Source organism: Notamacropus eugenii, chromosome 1 (genome assembly GCF_028372415.1).
Source record: "Notamacropus eugenii isolate mMacEug1 chromosome 1, mMacEug1.pri_v2, whole genome shotgun sequence".
NCBI classification, from domain to species: Eukaryota; Metazoa; Chordata; class Mammalia; order Diprotodontia; family Macropodidae; genus Notamacropus; species Notamacropus eugenii.
Window position 1 is genome coordinate 558,962,860 of NC_092872.1, and position 14,872 is coordinate 558,977,731.

A 14,872-nucleotide genomic window follows, 5' to 3' on the forward strand; every position below is an offset into this window, starting at 1 on the left:
GAAGCCCAAGACAGAACTCTGAGGGCCACCTACAGTTAGAGCGCATAATCTGGAGGAGGATCCAACAAAGGAGATTGAAGAGGAGCCATCAGATAGATAGAATGAAAACCAGGAAAGCATGGTATCCTGCAGAAGAAGGAGCTCATGGAAAATGGCGTCAATATTTTTTTTTTAAATATGAGGCAAGGTTTTCAGCTGGGAGATTGAGGAAGGAGGAGACATGGGAGGTTTGAGGATGTATGTAAAGGTTTGGAAGAGCTGCTGTGCAGAATGGGATAATGAATTAATAAGGCAGGGTTTGTAGGATTGCCTAGCAGCATTGAGTGCCCAGTTGAAGTTGTGTAATATGAATTTTTAGTTGACTCAGTTGGAATAGTTGCTTGATTTTCTCTTTGTTCGGTAGCACTTGTGTAGAAGCAAAGATTATGAATGATGAGAGCAATCCAAGGCTGAGGCTTGACAGGGAACAATTGCTGAAATGATAAGGGGGCTAGGGACATGCCAGTTGAGAGATCAAGCTAGCAGTGGGAGGTAGAAATTGCTTTATGCTGGCACAGATGGAATTTGTTGCTTTGTGACAGATGGAAGACACCTGGCCTGGTCCCTTGCTGCCTTTGCTCAGGGGACACATTTTACCCAACAGGAGATATAAGGCAAGTCATACAGACACAGGAATAAGTAATGAGGCTGCGGCAGGAACTGGCAGACTCCAGTGCAGGAGGAAGTCCATTGGGACAGATGGAAGATGCCAAATCAGGTCTGCATTGTCTTTCCTCAGGTGTTGCTCTGCCGAGAAGGAGATGTAAGGTACAAGATCACTGGTCAGCCTTGATGTTGTTTTCATGTCCTCACTTTTCCTCTCCCTACACATCCAGCCTCTGCGAAGTCCTGTTGTTTCTGCCTACAAAACTTCTCTCATTCACATCCATTCTCTTATCACCTTTGCCTGGAATATTTCAGTGATCTCCAAATTGTCTTCTCCATTCCAGTCTATTTTCCATACAGGTGCTAAAATGATTTTCTTTAATGGCAGGTCTCACTGTGTTGTTCCCCTCTTCAGTAAATTTTAGTAACCTTATTATATGTTGCCACCCTTCTCTTATACTGTGGTTCAGCCAAACTGATTTTGTGTCTGTTCTTCAGTAGTCCTTGAACTGTTGTTTTTGCTCCTATCCTCCATACCTGGAAAACACTTCCTTCTCAGAATCCCTCATTTTGTTCAAGCACCAGCTTCTACATGAAGCCTTTATTAATCTTCTCATTGCTAGTGGCTTCCCTTACTAATTCCTTGTCATGTATTTTGCATTTTTCTCTATTTATTCATATATGTATATGTTGGCTTCCCCAAAAGAATATAAGCTCCTTGAGAACAGTCTGTTTCATTCTTTGTCTTTATATTCTGAACTCCTTGCAAAATGTCAAGAGGCACTCAGATTAAGTGTTGATTGATTAAAATCCTTTGACCAGGATATGAACAGGCAGTTTTCAGAGGAAGGAATTAAAGCTATCTATAGTCATATGAAAAAATGTTTTAAATCACTGTTGATTAGAGAGATGCAAATCAAAACAACTCTGAGGTATCACATCATACTTATCAGATTGGCTAACATGACAAAACAGGAAGATGATAAATGTTGGAGAAGATGTGGGAGAGTTGGAACATTAATTCATTGTTGGTGGAGCAGGGACCTGATCCAACCATTCTGGAGAGCAATTTGGAACTATGTCCAAAGGGCTACAAAAATGTGCATACCCTTTGACCCAGCATTACTGCTTCTAGGACTGTATCCCCAAGAGATCATAAAAATGGGAAAGGGTCCCACATGTACAAAAATATTTATAGCAGCACTATTTGTGATGGCCAAAAACTGGAAATCGAGGTCATGCCTATCCATTGGGGAATGGCTAAACAAATTGTGGTATATGAATGTAATGGAATTCTATTGTGCTATAAGAAATGATGAACAGGAAGACTTCAGAGAGGCCTGGAAGGACCTATATGAACTGATGCTGAGTGAAAGGAGCAGAACCAGGAGAACTTTGTTCACAATAACAACCACAGTGTGCGAGAAATTTTTCTGGTAGACTTAGTCCTTCATAGCAATACAAGGACTTAAAAAATTCCCAATGGACTCTTGAGGCAAAATGCCTTCCACATCCAGAGAAAGAATTATGGAACTGGATTGCAGAATGAAGCAGATCATTTTCTCTTGTGTTATGTTTTGTTTTGTTTTATGGTTTCTCTCTTTCGTTTTAATTCTTCTATGCAACATGACTAAGGTGAAAATGTATTTAATAAGAAAGTATGTGTAGAACCTACATAAGATTGGAGGCCTTCTCGAGAAGGGAGAGGGGAAGGGGGGGGGATGGAGGGGGAATAAAGCTAAGATATATGGAAGTGATTGTAGAAAACTGCAAAAGAAAAAACTAAAAAAATAATAATGAATAGCTTAGAGGAGAACTCTTAAAAAAAATGAAATAAAATACTTTGACCACTTTTCCTTTGGAGAATCGTTCTTGATCTTATATATTTATGTTAGTTCCTTAAATATCTTGAATATCTAACCCTTTTAGATTTCCCCACCCCCTTTGCCTACTTGCATTGATTCTGTTTGTATAAAGGCTTTTTAATGTAATCAGAATTGTCTATCTTATCTTTTATGATTGCCTCTATCCTTTTTCTAGATTAAGCAGTTTAACTTCTTAGTAGCTATTTCTTAGTAGTAAAAATAAAGCATAAAAATAATAAAACAATTACTTCATGTACAAATAGTTATCCAGTTATCTTATTTCCTGAAGTAGAATCAAAAGGACCTTTTCTCCTCAGAAAGCATGATGTAGGCTTTAAGTTCCTAGAGGAAAGGGCCAGGACTGTTAAGTTTTTGTATTTTTAAACCAATCCCAAGCGCAATAATTTGCACATAGTAGGCACTTAACAAATATTTGATGAATTGACTCAAAAGTACCATAGATGTGGGTTAATAAGCCAATGTCTAAGTGTTGTCTGGAAGGAAGGGAATGGAGAGAAAGGAAACTGTCAGGAAAGTGAAGAGAGAAATAGTCAGGATTGGATGAAGCCATGTGTCTGTCTGGTGTGGCCTAAAAAGCATGTCATTTGCCAGGAATGGATGTAGATTAAATCCTGGGTCTGCTAATTACTACCTATTTGCCCAAGAATAGGTTACTTAATCTCAGTTTTTTTTGTTGTAAAATTGGAGGGAGGGAAAGATTAGAGGATTTCTACATCTCCTTCTGGCTCTGACTTATGCGATCTTCTCCGTGATTTTTCCCTATGAAGGGTATATTGAAAAAAGACCATAGATTTAGAGATAGGGAACTTGAAAGTCAGCGAGTTCAGTCCTCTCATTTTACAGATGTGGAAACTAAAGCCCATGGATAGGAAATGACTTAGACTATGCTACTCACATTACAAATAGGAGAGTGAGGATTCAGATCCTTGTCTCCTAGAATTCTTTTTACTGCACCCTGCTGCTTCCCATTATTCATAAGTATTTGTAATTATAATAAAATGTGAAGACTACAGAATAGTGTTTTTCCAAAGATCTCAAAATACTTTCACTTTTATGAAAATTTATCCTTTCAGCAAAGTAAGGAAGATCAATTCCACATGACAGAGAAACTGAGTCTAGTTAAATAACTTGCCAGAATTGCATAGGCAATAGAGCCAGAAGTAGAATTTTCACTTCATGACAGATGTTGCCCTTCATACTCTGTTGTTTCTCTGCACTAATAAGTAGTGCACAAATTAGAGATAACTTCTTAATACTCTGTATCGTTAATATTGTTATTATTAATGTAACAATATTTTGGTTGTATTTTTCCTGAGGAAGGTTGGTGAACAAGTTTTGCAGCAAAACTAGCACATTTTTGCAGAATGGTTCATGCAAATCACAAATGGAATCAAAGCCATCATTTTACTTTGCCTGATCATCATAGAAATTAGAAAGTCTCATAGAAGTTAGAAAGTTATTCAGAATAACCATTAAAATTAGAACAAGTTTATATTTTTTGAGGTTAAATCTAGTTTTATTTTCCATGTTCTTAACTAACCTATTTAGAGTTCATTTCTCTCATTTTCTGGCCTGTAGGACTTTTTGCAGAACCTCCAAGTTTAGTATCAACTGGAAATTTAATTAACATGCTTATTGCTCCTTCCAGATCACTAATGAAGATGTTAAGTAAGACTAGATCCCAGGAGCACTTCACTGGACACCTCCCCACAACTTTATATGTTGCCATTTATCATTGTTCTTTGTTTATGGTCCTTTCTCCAGTTTTTAATTCATTTGGGAGTACTCAGACAAAACCCAATTTAAATTTAATTTTTCCAGTAAGACTGTAAAACCCTGTGCCAAATTCCTTTCTCAGTTACGCATGTGTTGTTTACTGTGTTCATCTATGATTTGGTGGTTTGATTCCTGTCTTTGCCCTCCCCACTCCCCCAGTGCACCTAGACTATTTTTCCTGGGGAATGTAGAAAGGTGGGCTTTAGCTTGCTCTGCTTTCATGGTGATAGGAACAAGTCAATTATATTTGGTTTCCAGAGGCTTTTTTGCCCTCGATGTTATGTCCTGTACAGGAAAGTTTTTGGTAGGTGACTTTATAGACCTTGTTCTATTCATTAGCAAGTTTGGGTTCCTTCCTTTTATATCTTCCTTCTGATTAAGTTCCATACAAAATTTTGAACCCCTCTTCATCATTTTATGCCTCTTTTTTCATGATTTGAAGACTAATTCCCTTAACTGAGGCAAATGAATTATTTTATAGAGTGACCTATCAGGAAAATGGTAGGAGGTGTGGAGGAAGACTCTGGACCCTAGATTGAGGTACTATTGCAATCTCTCACAATAAGATTGCTTAGTTCCTGCTCTATTCTGCTTGGCTTGTTCGTGTCATTGTGATTCAGTGTCACTTTGTAGGACTGAATAAAGGCATAAAACTATGCAAAAATGTCCTTTTAAAGAAAGAAAAAAGGTTAGTGATAGGACAAAAACATGATAAAAGCCTTTTTCCAAATATTCTGTTAAAAATTCAGGAAAAGTTCTGAGTGTCTTTCAATCCCTGTGATAAGATCCTTGGCACAAGGTCAATAAAAATATTTTAAAATTAAAAAAAATTCTCTTAAGATACAAGTAGCTAGTCACTTTGCTTGCATTCAGTGAAAGGAGGAAGGAGTGGCAGAATCAATCTCTTGCCTTGGCATTTGTAAGAGAGCGTCACATTAGGACTAGGATAAATTTTTCAGTAGAAGAAGGTGAAATGTCAGAAAGACTGTAGATCATGCCAGAACAGAGTACTCAGGAAATTAGAACAAGGAAGAGCTGACCAAGCACTAGGCCCAGATGAAATACAATTTGTGTATATGCTCTGAATTACCTAATTTTCATGATTGTAGGCAGTCCTCCAGAATGCATTTTAAAAGTCCTTTGTGTTCAGACCAAGCTTCCTTCTCAGACAGTTGATTCTCAATAGAGATAAGAAATGATTTGAGCCTACGGCATTCCAGAGGGCAAACCCTGAACCCTGCCTTTGAGGAGGGTGAGCTCCTGCAGTGACATAGAAAGATAACCTAGAGGAGAGAAGGTGGTGGTGGCTCTAGCAGCTAGTTATATAGACTTGTTCATATACAGTCAGGTCCCAAATGCTAACCTCCTTTATCATTTTAAGACCAGCAACGAGACTGCCCTCCTCTTTTACACCCACCCCTGAAGCTTGCTATTTTGCACTTCATTTCCCCTTTTCAGGATAGTATTGGTGTTTCTTTTACCCTTGTCTCTGATATAAAAATGGTTGGGAAGGAGGATTATGAGGCAAGATAAGCCCCCAGACACAGTAGGGCTATCCTACAGGGTAGGGAGAGAGATGTTTTCCAATCCATACCCTACTAATAAGCCTTGATAATAATTGCTGACAATATATAGTGCTTCAAGATTTTTCAGATTTATGAAACACTATTTACACTATCTCATTTTATCCTCTCAACATACCCTCTGAATAGTTCAGTGCGAGAGATTATTACTGGTTTAATCTGTGTCTGTATGCCCATAATTTCCTTAGTGTAAGAAAATCCTTGGGAGGAAATGCCAAATTTATCATCTTAGAGTGTAGCCTGGGTCACTGAGATGTTAAATTATGTAATATGTTCAGTGACCCCATACTTTTCCCCTGAAAACAAAATCCTGTGCTATGAATGCCAGAGTTCTTCCAGTCAAGGTATGTTCAGTGAATTTTTATTTAAAATATATTTCATTCTAAATTATTACCTTAAATAAAGATGTGATACAGAGAGATTTTATGATAGCTCTTTAATACTAAATCCCAAATCTCTGTGTTGTCCTTATAAACCAGAAAAATCTTCAGTTTCAAAATATTGGCAGTGATTTGCTAGTTGTTTGCCACTGGTCATCATTTTTTTCCCTAAGGCCAATCTGAAATATAAATACGTGTATGAAGAAAGGAACATGAAAATGAAATGTGATAGCAAGTGTGAGATGCAATGACATTTAAATCCACCAGAGGGCGAAACTTTATTTTTTAACTATGAAGCCTTAATTATACGTATTATATTGTTCTAATTACACACAAAAAAATTATAGTGAAGTACTCATAAAATATTAATACCTGAAGTGACCTTGGAGATCTTCTAGTCAAATCTCATGATTTTACAGATGAAGAAACTGAGAAGTGAATAAAGAAAGGAGGAAAGCAACTTTTCCAAGATCATTTCACTAGGCAGCAGCAGAGCCTCGTATAATTCCAGGCTCCTAACTTCTAGTCCAATGTACTTTTTCTATACTACATCATCTTTACATCATGAGAGATAAAATTGTCTTCAAATAGCATACACTGATTCATATACTACACTACATACGCTACAAATAACATTGCACTGATTCAGAGATTTCTTTCTACTGATCTAGTAAGTCAAGGAATTCTGTAGAAATGGTATATCTAGAGTTTTAAAAAGTGTTGGATTAAATTTCTCACGATACATTTCTTTGTGCTTAAGATGGAGAAATGTGGACTAGGTGATAACCTAGTTAATTGGGTTTGAAATAGTTGAATGAGTACAATACAAAGGGTATATTGATGGAAGGGTATCATATCTCTTTTGACAATTTACTTTGAGATGCATAACTGATCCAATGACATCAATATTATGGACAAATTTAGGCAAATCTTTGCAAACTCTGTCTAGGGATATCTCCTTTAGCTGTGTTTTTCTGGATCTGTTAATCAACAGTAGATATAGAGATATAGATGATGTCTTCAAATCTGTCAAATAAGGTAAATTGGGAATGGTAACTGCTACACTGGATTATAGAATCAAAGTCCAAAGAAGATCCTGACAGGCTTCCTGCCATAGCTACCACCCCCTTAGTTCAGGACCTTATAACCTCTTGCTTGGAGAACTTCAATAATCTCCTAGTTGACCTTCTCTGTTTAGCATTTTAAAGCCCTACCAGTCTGATAGCAACCTACATTTTCAGACATTTCATATGTCTTTTCACATATTTTATGGTCTGTTCAAACTAGCTTACTACTTGTTTCCTGAACCTTCTATTCCATCTCTTTCTCTGTGCATTTGCACATGCTGTCTCTCATGCTATTGATACAATACCTTGTCCTCAGTACTCCAAGTCTTTGAATTCTTCAAGATGCAGCTCATGCCAGCCCATACTGAAAGTCTGTCCTGATCCTTCTAATTTGTGTTCTCTCCCATTTCAAATTGTATCATATTTGTATTTATTTATAAGTTGTATCCACCAGTAGAATGTAAACTTTGTTGAAAGAGCTTTTCTCAGCTCTTGGCTTTGTATCCCTAATATGTTAGCACAATATCCTGTAAGTAGTAGGTACTAAAGTTTTCATTAAATTGGAAGATTTGGAAAGTGACTGGACTAAATAAACTTTGCAGTTTCTTCCAACTTTGTAATTTTGTTTTTGATACTGTGATTTTTACCAAACTCATTTTGCCCTAGCACTTCTGTATCACTGCAGTTCACAGTCTTCTTTCATGGAAGTAATAATTCATTTAGTCATGTAAATATCCATTAAAATGTAAATATCTGAGCATTAAGAAATGGAATATGGAAAGCTACAAAGAAGGTGAAGAGACAGAAAAAAAGTAGAAGGATAAGAGGCAAGTAAAACATGCTCACCTCATTGGGGGAACCTAAGGAATAGTATAGGTAAGATAAGAAAATGTCTTGTAATTTGCACTTCTTAATAGAAATTGCTTTTCATGTCCTTGCAACTTTATTGCCCAAAGTTGTTTAACATTACTGAATTTACAATATAAAGGTAGTTTAGAAATGGAAATTCCCTCCCCCTTTATTTTATGACCCTCTTACCAAACATTTTCATGTCTCTAATTTAAAAGGACCTTTTAAAAGACCAAAACTTGTGCTACAAATCGTGAAAGAAAACCGCTAAAATCTGTTTTTTTGAAAAAATATTTTATTTATGACTCAAATGATGTTAATGCTTTCCAGATGTCTTAGTACTTAGCTTAAAACCAAATGATACCTTTGTCAAATTAGCCACAAAGTATTGGGTGGAAGTCCAAAGAAGTTCATGTTTTAGCTTGCCAAAAAGTTTTCTGTTATGTGTTTCAATAAACCTCCAGTGATCACTGTGGGGATATCCACGAAGGGTCTTTTCTTAGTGTGAGCTGACTCTGGAGATTCAACTCCAGCTTTTTCTGATTCAGAATCCCCATTAAAAAAATTGTGCATGTTTGTAGACATATAAGGTATCTTTAGTTCCATAGGGGCCTGCTCTGGTTTACTTGGTATTATCTCAGACCCTTTCAACTGTTACAGTAATCCTTTTGATTTCTAATTGGCATGCATCTCCCCTTCTTGTTCATTTGACCCTAATCTTAGAACTAAGTAAATTTAACTCTGAATTACTATTTTTATTGACTTATTACCTTGATTTTAAACTGAAACACCCATTCTCACAAAACACCCAAAGGGTGTTTTAAGTAAGTGATTTGAGACATAAACCTGTGTAAATGACCCCTGTTATTATTGTTTTTTTAAAAACTTGTCAGGTTTTCTATCCTTTTAATTAAGGACCCTGACATCATGTTTGGTAGATCTGAAAATTTAAAGCAGTTTAAGTTCATGTAGCATATATTAAGTACCTGCTGTGTGCAGAGCAGTGTTATTAGTGCACATAGAAGATTTAAGAATGATTTAAGGAAAATTATTTTAAATGGTTCCTTACCTCATTGAGCTTACAATCAAGTAGATGGATAAAATATAAGTACAAATAACCATAATATGTCATGGTAAATATATGGCAAACTGTTGTTCAGATGCCAAGGAGACAAAGAACATTTGTGATTGTGTGAGATCAGAGAAGGTTTCATGGAATAGGTAGCATTTGAGCAGAGTCTTAAAGGATTAAGAGAACTTCCATAAACATGAATGGAATGGGTAAAGACATTTTTGGAATAAAGAACAAAGGTAGGAAACTGCTGGACTTGTAAAAGGGACGACCAGTTGTACAACTTTGCTGGAACACTGAGTATGTGGAAGAAAGAAGTATGTGATTAATCTGGAAAGAAAGGGTGGAAAATTTTGAATGCCAACCTCTGGGGAGTTTGCATTTTATCCAGTAGCTGGTAGTTCTACAGGGGGTTACTAAAAAGAAAAATGAAGATTGAAGGTTTCACTCCCAGTAAGTATGGAGATCAAGGTGTGGTATCCCTCCTAGAAGAAAAAAGGAAAAGAAAGAATTACAAGATATAAATTGCTATGTGAAAACATACATTCCTCCTAGAGGAGAAGTTGTAAGGAAATGCTGAGGAATGCTTTTCCACATTAGAAGTAATCAAGGACAGTAGAGTTTTGATTTAAAAAAAATAAGACTTCAGTGTGAAAACCAAGAAGAAAAAATTATCTGAAGAGATAGACATGAATCCTGAACTATGTCAGGGCTAAGAATGTCAGTCAGTCAATCAGTCAGTGTCACAGAGAATGAAAAGAAAAAGAGATTAGTGAACACTTGGTCCTAGGAAACAAATTTGAGACTTTTCCAAAAGAGGGAGAGGGTTAGATGCTGAGGGAGTGTCCTCTAAGCCAGGATAAAGTAGATCCAGAGATAAGGTCAGGTTAGAGATCAGATAGAAAAGACCAGAGAACAAAGAGAGTAGAAGAGAAGGGGTGGATAATGAGTCCTGCTAAGGAATACTGAGACAGCTCTTTCTTTGATCTGACATTGGTAGAGAGGTCTTGTACTTTCCCAGAGTGCATATTTAAAACATGACAGAGAACCTCCTGAAAGAAACTAGAGAGCTTTGCTGTCTTGATAATGTTCCCTTCTTGGACAAGAAATGGAAAACAGTAGGGAAATTAGTTGTGTTTTCTTCACTGCTGTCTTTTGAAGGTGAGGGTTCTAGAAAAAAAGCATCAGTACTACTTAACCCATAAAGATAGAAAAAGTTAGAAAGCGTATAGCATCAGGTTAAGAAAATGGAGTCTAAAAATGAGATTTGGGTGTCTTGACCATGTCTTAAAGTACAAGGCATCCCAAAAGTCTCAATGCAGTTTTAAGCTATTAAAGGTTAAAGTTAATAAAGCTTGCAGCTGCACCAAGACTTTTGGGATATCCTGTGTAATAGGTTTCTGGCCAAGGATAGAAAGCACTTAGAAAGGGCTGGTAGGAATGTATTTGTCTGGAGTTGCAAATCTACTTTTTAAAGTCTTTTTTGACTTTAAAATGAAAAGAAAGTAGATATGTGGGAGAGAAAAATGACCTCTATATATTCTTTTTTAATTTTAATTTTTAAAATCCTGAAATTAGACACCAAAGATGAGCATTTCTATACATGGAACACAAAAAGATGATTCTCTGTGAAACTATCAATTTCCATTTCTTATCACTTGCTTTTTAAAAAGTATGTAATGAATTCTCAAGTTACTTTCAAAACCATCATGCCTTCTTTGTTTCCTTTCAAGCTTCTTTTCTGTGCATTTAAAAATGATTTCATGACCCTCTTTTTTTGGCATCACTATTGCTAATTTTTTCCAAATTAACCCAGAGAAAGAAAGGAAGAAAAAATGTTTGTACTAAATAAGCATAGTCAAGTGCAACAAATCCTCAGAGTGACCATTTCCAAAAATGTATGTGTCCTTCTTCAACATCATTTCTCTGTCCCAAGAGAAGAAAATACCTTAAGACAAAGATAAAAGAAACATCTAAAGATTGGTCCCACTGCTGCCCCCCTTCCCAACTCTACCCCTGGTGTCCTCTCACTTTTAGATGCAGGTAACCTCCACCCCCCACCCCCAAGTACCATGATTATGCAAAAAATAAAATAACAAGGAAAGAATTTGCAAGTTTTCTTATTTCCCTTACCTCCTAGACCCCCTAGGACTCCTTGGAACGTTCTTCTCACATCCTCCACAAAATCTTCCATGCCTCTGACATTTAAGGTGTCCCATACTCCCAATACATTTTCACTTTTGCTGGGGACCTTGCCTCAAACTTCCCCACTGTGTATTAATAAAGCCTGTAAACATTATTGAGTTGTACACTATAACCATGAAATCCTTCTCATGCTCAGTCAAGCCCTGAGCTATAGACAGTAACCATCCTAGACCTCCTGGAGACAAGACTGGTCATTGTATTGATCAGAGTTCTTAGTTTCAAAGTAGCTTTTCTTTATGGTGGTGCTGTGCTTGTATAAATTATTCTCCTAGTTCTGCTCTTTTCATTCTTGGTCAGTTAATGATATCCAGGATGCTCTGATATAATCTTTTGAGTCATATCTTACAACATAGTGATATTGTATCATATTCAGCCATTCTTCAGCGGCAGTGTAGGGTACTCTTAGTTTCTGCCTCTTCCTTCTCCCTCCCCTTCTTCTCCTTCCCCTCTTTCCTTTGTCCTCTCTTTTTTCCTTTTTCCCTCCTTTTCCCTTTAATCTCCTCTCCTCTACTACTTCTGCTTCCTTCTACTTTCTTCGTTCTACTTGTGTCCTCTTATTTTCTACTTTTCTTTTTTGCCTTTCTTTTTTCCTCTTTTCAGAACCTCAGCAGAGCTAACCCACCTCTCTAAGACCTCTATTTTTCTTAACTCCCTCATTATCCTTTGAGGACATGAAGGTTCTGAAGGATACTTTTTTCCCCCTATTAGGATAATAGTATTTTATCATTATACAACTCCTTCCAGTTCAAATAAATTTGCCCTTCTAGTATTTTCTGGACTCTTGTATTTATATTTTAAAGTTTCTACTCATCTCTGATCTTTTCATCAGAAATTCTTGAATTTCATCAGAATTCTTGAATTCTACTATTCTATTAAATGCCTGTTTTTAATCCCTGTAGAATTATGCTCATCTTTACAGGTTGTTATTCTTGGTTGTAAGTCCATATTTTTGCTTTTTGAAATATTGTATATCAAGATCTTATTTGTAGCAGTCTGTTAGGTCTTGTGTAATCCTGACTAGTTTCTAGACTTGAGCTGCATCTTTCTTGATGACTAAAGTATTCTTTGATATGGTAGTACTGGATTTTATCTATGACATTCCTAGCACTTTTCCTTTTGGAACTTCTTTCAGGAAATAATTGATGGTTCCTTTCTCTCTTTACTTTGCCTAGTTTCTTGAGATATAGTGTCTTGACTTAAAAAGCCATGGCATTCTGAAAGACTTAATAATTTATTAATGATCTCTATATTTCTTTGCTAGGTCAATTATTTTTTATTTTAACATCTTACATTTTCTATTAATTTTTAAATCTTTTGATTTCGTCCTAATATTTCTTGCTGTTTCATGCAGTCATTGATTTGTTTGGTCTATTCTGATTTTCAGAGTCTGTATCTTTTACCACTTTATCTTTTAAGTTATTTTTTTTCTTTTCTCCGAAGTTTTTTTTTCATGGTTTAGCTCTTGTTTCTTTCTTTCTTTCTTTTTTTAAAGATATTCATGTACTTCTTATAAAAAGTCTATTTTTTTCCCTTTGAATCTCTGATTTCAGTTGAGACAGTCACTCTTTCCTTCTTGGGTTGGGGGAGGGTAAGGTGTGAGGATGGACCTTTATATTTGTAGTATTTATACTGTTGCGTGTTTTCTTTACTTGTTTCTCTAGCTATAGTGCTTGAATGGGGGCTTTTTGCTGGGCTTCATTCTTTCTTGGGCTTTTGGGTGGGGTGTTATCCTTCCTTTGGTCATTTCAAAGATCCCCTGTGTTCTTGTGCGGACCACCATATCCTAGTATTAGGTTTTTCTGGATCTTTGGGATTCAGAACAGAAGATCCTCCCCTTACTCTATGACATTTCAGGAGAGATTGCTAGAGCCCTCAGAGCTCCTAGGGCCTGAGGAGTCTCATTCTGAGGGTTACCTTCCAATATGCTGATTTCTGCTACTCCCCTCTCCTGGAGCTTTTCAAAGGTACTTACCTGGGGGATTTTCTGACCAACCTGGGGTTTTCCTAGGGGAACCTTTCACTCTTGCTGCTCTTAGACACAGCTTTGCCAGATACATAGTTGCGGTTATCCTGGGAAGCTACCGTACCCTACAGTGATGCTAGCTTTGTTGGCAGCTCCTTTTCTTGCTACCCTTGGACTTATGACTGACTGTATATGCAGTTCTGGGTTATAAAAAGTAACTTATTGTAGTTTCTTATTAAGAATCTTGATCATTATTGATTCTGATATGAACTAAAGTGTTTGGCAAAGCAAATTAAGAAGCATTAATTAAGTAAGTATTCTGTGGACTATACTAAGCACTTGGGGATACAAATACAATAAAAAACAAAGACTTAAGGAGATTACATTTTATAAACAACACACAAACATAGGCTGAAAGTGGGGGAATAGGGAAAGTTACCCTAGAGGGACCATGGTGTTCAAATCTTGAGATTCAGAAGCAGATCTGGGAGGGAAATGAAGCATGGATGTCTTAGACCCATCCCCAAAATGGAGGCTCAAGGAAGAACTCACCAGAGGAAGAAGGGAGCTGGAAATTGCAGTGATGTTGTCCTAGGTGCTGAGGGAAGTTCCCCAGTAGGAAGGCGGCTGAGGCATGGTTTGAGGGATGAGTAAACAAACAAACAAATCCCATAATTAAAAGCCATTTTGGTGACAAGGATGATCAAGACACAAACCCAGAAGAGAATGATTACAAAGCATCCACAAGTGGCACTGCAAGGAAAAAGTCAATATAGGCACAGACTTAACTAGAATTAAAGAAAGACATGAAGTAAGAACTTTTTGAAAAGAATAAAAAATTTGTTTTTTGTTTGTTTTTTGTTTGTTTCTAGCAGTATTATTTTTGTCATAGCAAAGAACTGAAGACAAAGTGAATTCACATCAATTGGGGAATAGCTAAACAAGTTGTGGTATGTGAAAGTAATGGAACATTTCTGGGCTGTAAGAAATGACAAAAATGGTGAAACATGGCAAGTTTTACATGAACTGATAAAGAGTAAAGTAATTATAGCCCAAAAAACATTATACACAAATATCATAAAAATCAATTACAAAAATCAAATGTGACTCCAAAGATGAAATGAGAAAACATCTTTTCCCCTAAGCCTTTGAAGAGACAGGAGGTCCATGGAGTTGATGAATTGAAGGTATCTTGAGACATTTTTATGAACTAATCAATTTTGCTGATATATTTCTTTATCTTATTCAAATTTATTTTTTTATTTTTAATTTTCGTTTGTTTCCACAAGATTTTGAGTTTCAAATTTTCTCCCCATCTCTCCCTTTCCCCCATCCCAAGAAGGTATGCATTCTGATTACCCCTTCCCACAGTCTGCCCTCCCTTTTAGTATTCCCTCCCGCCCCCATCACCTTCCCCTTTACTTTCTTGAAGGGTGAGATAGATTT

At 36.6% G+C, this 14,872-nt stretch overlaps 1 protein-coding gene across 2 annotated transcripts in view; it reads left to right on the top strand.

Moving 5' to 3' along the window:
* EIPR1 (EARP complex and GARP complex interacting protein 1) overlaps positions 1-14,872 on the top strand; it is a 213,383-nt gene that overhangs the window by 58,927 nt on the left and 139,584 nt on the right. The window lies entirely within an intron of this gene.